The sequence below is a fragment of the Brachycentrus maculatus genome, unplaced genomic scaffold (assembly GCF_059751285.1).
Source record: "Brachycentrus maculatus isolate JH-2025_06_01 unplaced genomic scaffold, ASM5975128v1 h1tg000201l, whole genome shotgun sequence".
Classification (NCBI taxonomy): domain Eukaryota; kingdom Metazoa; phylum Arthropoda; class Insecta; order Trichoptera; family Brachycentridae; genus Brachycentrus; species Brachycentrus maculatus.
Window position 1 is genome coordinate 323,835 of NW_028280952.1, and position 11,453 is coordinate 335,287.

The window sequence follows — 11,453 nt, forward strand, 5'->3', positions numbered from 1 at the left end:
ACACTGTCATAATTTTACTGCTAGAAATTATTTCGGTAAAAACAAATATTCATTAAGGCATTGCTCGCAATAATATAATTCAAAATTTTGAGTGTGTCAAAATACTTGTTCACAAATCTGGTATATCTCCAATTATAGGAATTATTTTTCATATTATTTATTGACATCTCAACATAGATGAAGAAGAATATGAAGGAAGAATATGATGAGGAAGTCTGGTATGAAAATGAATATGGTCGTAAGACCCGTAAATGCTCAGATATTCCTCTTTATCTATGTTGAGATGTCAAAAAAATTCAGTAAGCGTTCAGCTGCACTGAGAGCCGGACGTCACATCACGCCCAATTTCTTTTGGAGCATATGTTGTTTTTTTTAGAATAAATATCGAAAAGTATACATATTTATGTATATATTTACAAAGTCGTCACCTTTCAATAACTGTTTTCTTTTCAAAACCATACACCTATATTTATTTTTTAAAAAACTTATTTTTTCAGTACAAAAATAATGTTTAAGAAAAATATTTATTACGCCAAATGTTACCTGGGTTTAAAGAAAAGTGAAGTTGCGATTTTTCGAATACTGGGCCTTAATTATTTTATATGGTTTTGAAAAGAAAAGAGTTGAATTCAATTGAAAGGTAAGGAGTTTAAAATTTAAAAAAAATTCAATACATAATATATTCTTAAAAACAAACAAAAAATCCAATATACATTTAAAAAAATACTGTGAAGACACGTGCAGCCCTGAGCGCGGCTGAGCGGATTCTGAGCTGAACGACTGAGATCTAAGCCTTAACTTAATTTCAATCTAACTCGTTACAAACAAAAGTCCAGAAGTTTTGTCCGCCTCTGTAGTGTAATGGTCAGCACTCTCGGCTACCGTTATGGAGGTCCCGGGTTCGATTCCCAAGGAGGGTTAAATAAATATAAGTGATTTTTTTCACTGTAATATTTATTCAATATTACCCTGGACTGGTACCTGCAGCGGAGGGCTGATCACCTTTCCTTCATATGTAAACGATCAAGATAACACTGCGTTGATATGACACAGTGCCCTATGCACCATTAGGGTGCGGATAAGGGTTTTATTATTATTATTATTAATTAACTTTACTACTTTTTAACGGGTTGTTAGAACTTTGTGCTAAACGGTTGACCAACTGGTTGCTAAATGTTAAAATTATCTACACTACGAAGTCAACACGGTATCTTTTCCATGTCGACGGCCCCTGCGTAAAGTACTCTATCTGCAAATCTGTTACTTTACAGGAGAGAGCTTAGAAGATTTTTTCAACGTATTCTTTTTTATTAATTAACGGTTTTATCTGAAATTCTAAACTAGTATTATTCATTCAAAAACACGATAAAATAATGTATTTAATCGTTTTAAAACATTATGCTTTGTCAAAATTATGTGAATTAGTTAGCGTTATAGGAGTTCAGTTCATTTCGAAAAGTCGATGTAGATAGTCGTATTTTATATACATTTTTTTTTGTTTTTATATATGTAGATAACGGTCAGTTGATAACATACACCAAATATCTCAAAATTGACATAAACGTAGTTAGATCACTTTACGTAGGGCACGTCGATGTGATCATAGCCTAGGTTTATTTACAGCACAGCCGCATACCAAGAACATGATAAGCTATCTAATCAAAATTTAAAAAAAAAAAACAACACTAGTCATATTTCAGTAAAAAATGTCTGGATATTGTATATTGCCTGTAAAATGTCGTGATGGATACATGTACAAATACATGACCGCAGGCCAGAATCTAAATAAACCCTCGTCCACCCTCAGGAGAGGTCCCTGCGGAGCGGTAGGGTGGGGGTGGGGGGGAGGAAGGCAGACGAAGGGGACACCAGAAGGGTGTTGGGCTGGAGTTATGCAATTATTCACCGCGCCATGTTGCAAGCAAAATACAGACTTCCTTTTACTAAAATACGACTAGTTTAGTTATTTTACTAAAACACTCTCCTTATCACTTTGTGATAAGGAGAGTGTTTTACACTCCTTATTAGCTTCGTGGTACCTATATATAATTTTAACTTTACTTTTATTTGGTAAAAAATAATATTCACCAAATCCCCGACAATATCGATTGATCATTGGTAAAAAAAGTGTTAATTTTAAGTTATCCATACTACTAAAAGTTTTATTTTTATTTTCAAAAAGGTAAATATTTGTGTTTTTATTATTTACACAAATATTTCAATTTCATAGTATTTCTGCGAGCCTAAGCGGCTCATTATTAGAAATAGGTATCAAATTGTGGTAGAGTGGGTTCGATCCGAGAAAGTCTGACTTAAGAGTCCGCGACACTAACCACGGGACCACAACCCGACGCGCAGTTAATCACGTAGTGCAGGCAACCAGTTAATCTCGAAATTCATCATCGAAATTTAATCTCCCCTGAAGGATAAGATAATGTCTATCTTCTGGCTTAGGCCAAGTTATCGCTCGATATCGAAATGAAAATAACTACTAACCATCACGCCGCTTCCCCGCAGGGGTAGGCAGAGAGAATAGAGCGCCACACCACTCTGTCCTTGCAAACATTCTTCGCCTCTTCCACGTTCATGCATTTCCTCATACATACCCGCCGATTGTTACGACTCCTAACCTGACCCCTTCAAGTATTTGGCATACCTGATCGTGCCATGTTTTTCTCGATCTTCCTAGGCTTCTTTTCCCACTAACATTCGCCTCATAAATTTGTTTTACCGTTCTTTCGTCACTCATTCGTTCCACATGTCCAAACCATCTCAACACACCTTTCTTAATTTTATCTATAATGGTTATCACAGCTTTGCATTCCTTCCTTATTTCACTATTCGCACATCTATCATACATCGTTTTGTCGCACATTCTTCTGAGAGATCGCATTTCGACTGCATTCAGTCTACTTTCATCCTTCTTTTGCCAACTCCATGTTTCACTTCCATACATTAGAGTTGGAACCAGGACTCCGTTGTGCACTGCCAGTTTAGCTTCCGCTGATAGGTAAATGAAAATAATATATAAAATAATTCCTTTGTTTAAAACAATTTGGGAGAAACAACGAGTATAAAGTGATCACTTAAACAAGCCAATGACAGACTTCCATATTCTCATATAGATCTATGCTGAATTAACAGTTAAATATCGATGAAAACGTAATGTCTAGTTACCATGGTAAAATCTTAGATGGTTATTTTTATTTGCGACACGTTCTGATTTTCTCTACAACCAATCAGACAGCTAAAGTCGCTAGTGCCATATTGGCTTCATAATCTAATAACGTTGCACTTCGGCATCATAATGGCACTTTGTCCACTTTCTTCTTCTTCTTCTGTTACAGCCGTAAATTCACAAATGCACCAAGTAAATTCCCCAGTACCATTGATTCTTGTAGTGAATCTCCCTGGGAGAGCAGCCCGGTCTGTCCGTCTAGATGGAAATCTTCTCTTTCCACACAAGGCCGAAATTCTCTAACATTAACGTTGTGACATTATTTCATTCATCCTAACCCTTGTCCGCCACCTATCCACCAATGGTGCATAGGGCATTGCATTGTATTGACGCAGTGTTATGTGGATCATCACTTACATGAGGGCAAGGTGATCACTCCAGCGCATCAGGGACTAGTTCAGGGTAGTATGTACTAATAATTTTCTCGTGAAATTTATTCATACACCGGACTACCCCTCGGACAAATGTCAGTTTACCTCCTCCGCCGAATCCTGAATTTGTAAATCGATTGTGTCACTACAAAATATGTTAAAAATCTTTCATTTTTACACTTAACTTACATAAACTCGAGTAAATGAAGGTATGCAAAAAAAAATATTTATTTTAAAAACATATTACAATACATACATATTACAAGTCATTGTATTCCCATATGTATTCAAATGTACCTACGCAAATGTAAGAAATTTAAGTATGTATCACAATGTATAGCCGAATGTTAATAGTTTTTGAGATATTTGGAATTTAGCGATTTTATAAAAAATACCCATTTTTGGGCGTTAGTGACAATAAAAAAAATGGCTAGTGCCATAAAAATATTTGGTGACCTAATAAAAAAGCTTAATAAGCAATAAACTACAAAAAACAGTTATAATAATAATAATAAATTTGGATAACTTATATAGCGCCATTTTCGTAAAAAAATACCTCAAGGGCGCTTATAATTCGGTTACTATGACTAAAAGTGTTTTTTTAATTTTTTTTTTATTTTAATAATATTTCTAAAGTTACTTGCTAAAAATTCATACGTTAAAAAAAAACACTATGACAATAAACGTACAAATTACTCAAAAATATCCTCGGTATATAAGCTTTCCAAAAAGGTATAAAAACCTATGTTTTTATTAGAAATAATAATAAAACCCCTATCCGCACCCAAATGGTGCATATGGCACTGCGTCATATAACGCAGTGTTATCTTGATCTTTTTTACACATGAAGGAAAGGTGATCAGCCCTCCGCTTCAGGTACCAGTCCAGGGTAATATTGAATAAATATTACAGTGGAAAATCACTTATATTTATTTGAACCCCCCTGGGAATCGAACCCGGGACCTACAGAACGGTAGCCGAGCGTGCTGACCATTACACTACGGAGGCAGACAAATTATTAGAAAAACACATTAAAAACTAATTGTAACTACTACAGAGTGTTTGGCTACTTCCTTATCCTTTCCTTGGATTGTTACGCTTTTGTTTAGTGACCAATTTGGCATTAATAACACCCATCCATACATACAGAAAAGCTTCGTTGTAGCGCATTTTCTGTAGTAGTTAAAATATCTCAAAAACTATTAACATTCGGCCATACATTGTAGCACTTAAATTTCTTGCATTTGAGTACTCCTACCTCATCCTGCCGGGAGTACGTCGAGTAACCAATAACCCTGGATACAGTATTTGTTTATACATATGTACATATACATATAATATATACGTATATAAAGATTTGTTTGCATGGAGTTCGTTGGAAAGTCTAATTGTGAATACGCACTAGGCCGGGCCGAAGTTGTATGGAGAAAAAAAAATGTTAGTTTTCTATCGGGCACAGAAAGAAAAGGGTGCCAAATGATGTTTTTACCATTCACACAAAATTTTATACATATCGGAAAACATCCTGTGTCTCCGGATTGACTTTGAAATATTGATTTTTTAGTCTTTTAGTTGAATTTTTGCAGTAAGGCTAAAAATCAAAAAAGTTAAGGTTAAAATTTAAAAAAAAAGGGTCTTTACAAAAAAATTAAATAGTAAGAGTAACATTTATTAATAACAATGCAAAATTTTGCCAAAATGCCATTTATAAAAATATTATTTACTTCATCATAAATACGAACAATTTAGAGAAAAATGTGTCCGACTGGGGAAAGCTTATTTTACAATATGATAAATAAATTATTTGTAAGTTGTTTGTCAATCATGAGTCGTGGAATTATGGATGACGTGGCTAAATGACGCAATCTGTTTTGTATCTAACTATTATTTAATTATGAATAGTTGTAGATTTTATGGATAATGGTAGTAGCTTTATTGCGAAACAGTTAAAGTTTATTTGACAAAACTTGGTATTGGTATGTTTGATGTGTTCTGTGTTTTTTATCCTGTAATTCTATGAATGCTTCATGTAATGTGTTTTTGGCAATTTGTATTTTGTTTAGCTGGGGGGGCATTTTCTTGTAAACTGTGTGAAGAATTATAATAAAATAATTTATACTGGCAAAAATCCTTATTGATTTCAATATTTTCTTATGGCTTTTCGATATTTTATCTGTGTTTTCATACAACTTTGTTTTCTATTTTTTCTGCAAAATGTAACTAAAGCTTTTAACTGCTTAAGTATGATGTGAGAGGTTCAAAAACGACAGTTTTCCTTCTCCTTTCGTGAAGCAAATTGATGGATATTTTTGTCAGATAAATATTATTTAAATATTAGTGTTTCAGTTATATTTTCCTACCAGTCTTAAAATCAGTGTAAGATAATACATCATTCAAAGCGTTATTAATGTTGTAAGCTTTTAGAATGCAACGGGCTGCTAGGTCACTAAGCCCTGGCTGTGGTTCAGAGCAATACGTTGCCAGCTCGTGAGATATAATTATTTCATTGAATTTCCAAATATATTTTGGTTATCGGTTGTTGATATGTTTTATTCTCCGTCTTACAGGGAGGGTGAATTTTAAATGAATACTGTGTTGGAGGGTAAACGCTTACAACATATTTTGCAAGAAGTAATAATTATTCCGAAACAGATGCCATTGAAATATTCAAACGAAGAATTTGATTGGCACCAGTAAGCCGTTGGGTGTGAAATATTTTGTCTTGTAATTCATTTATAATTTCTTTAGAAATATTTATATAAGAACCGCCACCACTATTCATAATGAATATTTCTAATTTATATTGATATTGAGTGAAACACTCAAGTAACTCTGTGAAAATTGGTAAAAACTGAAAAACAAACTTTTTCCATCATTTCGAAATAATTAGCGATTGTCTCTAAAAATATGAAGGGTGTCGATAGATTCTGACATCAATTTTATAAAACAAGTCGAAAAGGTCATTTTTACATGCAATAGGAAAATAATTTGCTGTTTAATGTATAAAATATCAAACAATAATTTACTGATATGGCAAAACTCTCCTAACTTCTTCTTAAGTATTTTGGGGTATTATTTTAAGAGTATTTTGTATTATATTAGTTTTTTACTTGTTTATGTTTGTATAGTAGGTTTAGAAGCTTTGGACTATTTTTTTTAAATTTAGACATGGACATATTTTCTATTTTTTTAAACGTGGGTTCATTGTTTATAAAAATAAGCAAGTTTTACCTTACACCGGTTCCATACAAGTAATTTCATTATACGTTCGGAGTTTTGTAACATATTGTATTTAATATTTCTTAAATCACCAAACAACTGGCATTTTCACTTTGTACGAATAGGATCTATGGCAAAAATATTGAAAACGAGCGCAACACAATTTCTCGTTTTATTGGTCTGAGCTCTTCTGTAAACGTGTGCAGGAAGTGCTCGCAAATGTGCTGGTGTTCCTCAACTTGACCCACCCACCCCTTAAACACCCTAATACTTGTCTAAAATCATGACGTCTGTAATTTTTAAAAAATAAATATTGGTTGGAATCCTAACTAGAATTTACCTCGAAAATCACGAATAATGAAACTTTGACATCAATCCGGAGACAGAGAGAGTTATCGTAATGAATTGATATTTTACACATGTTATTTAAGGACCATTTGGCACCTTTTGAGCGTCGGGCCCATTAAAAAATCGAAAAAAAGTGAAAACGGCCCGGCCTAATACGCACGTATCTGCAGTACCGTGAGTTTTCCATTAAATCCCATTAATTGAGTCACGGATTGTTTGCACGTTTATTCAGTTCGGAAAATCTATCCCGAGGGAAGAATACCCAACTGTACGTGGCAGTCCTGCCCGGTAAATGTTTACGCAACACACACACACACACACACACACACACACACACACACACACACACACACATTCTCTACACGTGCCTGCCAGTACAAGAAACCCTTTTTGTCCCACTGTACGTACTCGGTGTATGTTAAGATCCAATTTTTTATTTTTTTTTATTTAATATGGTTGAAAAGTTTCCTAGACATTTCTACTTTAACTATCTTAAAATTAATAACGCAGTTCTCTCCAATAAAGAGTCTAAGCTCTTGTGCTTGGAGAGGGACTTAAACTCATTATTTTTTGTTGAGTTTGTTGGTAATATTATTAATATTAATATGCATATAATTAATTTAATTAATTTTTTACCATTTTAATGTCGTATTTTTTTTATATCTGTAAGAAGGTTCCCAAATATTTAAAGTTTTGTTGAAATTGTTTGATATTGCATTTTGGTATTGTAAAGTCATGTTGGTATCTGGAAAATGAACTTTTCTTTAGATTCAAATATTTTTCACCCTTAAATAGTTGGAGAATTGTTGTTTTTTTTAATGGTTTCTATTTTTCAGCTTCTAAGAAGATCTAAAGTTATTGGTGTTTATCTCAAGTTATAAGATATCTTTCATAAATGTTTCAAACCAAGTTAAGACACCTATAATATTACATATCGCACACCTAGATAAAAACTGTATCGACTCAAAAATTATGAATTGTTAAGATAATCACTTATTCGGATTCTACAAACTAAAACGCATACATCAATATATCTGATTTGTCAATATCTTAAATATTCTTCAAAATATAGCACTATATGTTCCTTTTGGTGAATAAAAGAATTCGATTCTCTCTGCCTACCGCTTCGGGGAAGCGGCGTGATGGTTAGTTAGTTAGTTAGTATGAAATGTTTTAATGTAAATATTGTTGAATATGCATTGTCCCTTCATAAAAGAAAACAGGAAACTTATACTACTTAAGGCGACATCACTGTACGTTTTTCATCTCTCCTGAAAAAAACTGTTTTTTTTTATTGATACTCTTTTGATCTAGGTGTGCGATTTCATCCGTAGGGGGAAAAATCAAGTACCTGATAAAATATAAAATATTAATATAGTTATAATGAGATCTAATCCGCCTCCGCCTCCGTGGTGTAATGGTTAGCGTGTTTAGTTACCGTGCTGGAGGTCCCGGATTCGATTCCCATGGGGATTTGAAAATAAATATGACTTATTTTTACACTTTAATATTAATTTAATATACGCCTGGACTGGTCCCAGAAGCGCAGGAGTGATCACTTTCCTTCGTATAAGTAACGATCAAGATGATGCAGTACCCTATGCACCATTGGGTGTGGATAAGGGTTAGAAGATCTAAATCTAAAATTTTCACTGCTTTCAATATTATATTATTAATCTACTTACATAAAATGTGAGTGCCTTGGCATTTACTGAATTTAATTGGGAAAAAAATCTGGCATTTTGGAACAATTTCATCCGTTTTTATTTCACCTCTAAATTGATCAAAATTTAGGGACGCATGTGATAGAAATGTCATGGTACAACATAACATTTCTAAATTTATAATGTCCAATATCATGGCTACCTATTCAAATTCAAATGTCAATTGACACCGAACAACTTCGCACAACAAAAATTGTCGGCTATTTATCTAATGTAATATTTCCCTGAACTGGTATCTGAAGCACAGAACTTGCCTTCATATAATAAACGATCAAACTGATATAAAATCAATTTGATTCAGTGCCCTGTGCACCATTGAGTGCGTATAAGGGACAGAAGAATCAACAAAAAATATGATTCATAAACTATGTATGCAGTGGCGTGCATTCTATATAGGCAGAAAAGCAGTGCCTACCCTCGGTTAATCGAGTAGGTACCTACCAGTGCCTACGTTGATTAAAAACTCGATGCACGCCACTGTTGTAGCCTATTTTATTTATCGATTATATTGTATAAATGTATCCATTCCATTGTGTTAAGTTGGTAAAATAATAGTTTTGTTTACTTTCTATCAACACACAACGGAACCTGTAAATCATTCTGCTCCACCTAATTAATTAGTTGAAAATAAAAGGCGATTTAGATTTTCAACCTTTTTAATACAAAATATGCACTTTATTATTAGGTGTATTTATATATATATATATATATATATATATATATATATATATATATATATATATATATATATATATATATATATATATATATATATATATATATATATATATATATATATATATATATATATATATATATATATATATATATATATATATATATATATATATATATATATATATTTATATATATCACATAAATGAACTAGTAAAACGAATAAGAAAATGTACATATATATTTATAAGAATTCGAAATGTAGTGAATATCGACTACCTAAAAAGAGTTTACTATGCCATTGTACACTCACTACTACAGTATGGCACTGTTGGATGGGGAGGAACGTATAACAACATACTGAACTACATATGTGAAAATTCTCCAGAGAACAATAATTAAAGTCATTTTGAAGAAATAAAAAAGGTATCAAACAAAATTATTATTTATAAAATATTAAAGGGTGACAAATATTTGAATATTTATGTATTTAATATATAAAACACGATGCATTCAATATGCGAAACTACCCTAATTTAAAAGTTTCGCCCTTTAGGAACGTTGGACGATGAGTAGAGGATAGAAGTTGTTTCTTATTTTTTATCAGTGAGAACATTAACCAAATTCAGAATGCGACCGGCCGCGTTAGGGTCTAGTCATTTATTTTTCGGCGCACAGTTTTTCTATAATACCTATCGGATTTTTTAAAAGAAAATATATTGAAAAAATTATTCCGTATTTTTTTTTAATTCCTTACCTTTCAAAAACTCTTTTCTTTTTGAAACCATGTATTTATATAGAAGGAAAACTTATTTTGTTCAATACAAAAAGATTTTTTCAATTAAAAAAAACACTTACGTTAAATGTTTTCCGTATATTGGGCCTTCATAACTGGTTCGGATAAATTGTATACATTTATTTAAAGAACAATTATAAACGTATTTAAAATATTTTTTTGCAGAGACCCACCAAGCCACCTTGTGTGTCTTGTCGGTGAAGTTCTTTTTACATACATTTTTTATTGTTTTTATCCATTTTAACCTAATATACACACAAAAAATATGGCTTGAGTTATGCCTTCTCTTTTTAACGCTCTACATAGCTCTTTCTCGGTCTTCCTCTTCCGCTTTTCTCTTGTATGCTCCCCACCTATTACGGTAGTGATAAGGTCCTCGGCTTTCTATTGTTTTTAAAATGGATTACTTTTTTCTTCTCTCCGTTTGTCAATATTGCGTTGTTTTTCCAACACCACTATAATACTATATAGATTTATAAATATGCAGTGAAACCTGCTTCGAAACACAAAGAACACGCAAATTATGAGGTAGTTAAATTCGCATTAAGTTTGATGTATGCACGAAACACACTTCATAAAGCTCGATTCTTACACCAGGAAATTTGCAAAGATTTCCCTTGCCCGCGATAGAATCTCCAGGCGAATTAGCGATAATGTTAGCTCATTCCCGGTCATTATTTATAGGAACAGTCATATTAGGGGCCATACACAAACTTAGTCGAGTCGGTACTTCAAATGGAGACTTATGATATTTACTGGTAGCATTTCCCTATGAGCTTGCGTAGCTTTTTAAGGGGGAGTATTCGGTTATTTGCGAGTACATACAATTACAAAAAAATACATATATTTAAATTTAAATTTGTTTTTTTTAACCCTTATCCGCACCCAGTGGTGCATAGGGCACTGCATCGTAGCAACGCAGTGTTATCTTGATCGTTAATTGCATGGAGGCAAGGTGATCAGCCCTGCACTTCTTGTACCAGTCCAGAGTGATATGAAATAAATATTAGAGCGAAAATCACCCTTATTTATTTTGAACTCCCCGAGAATCGAACCATTACGGTAGCCAAGTGCGTTGACCA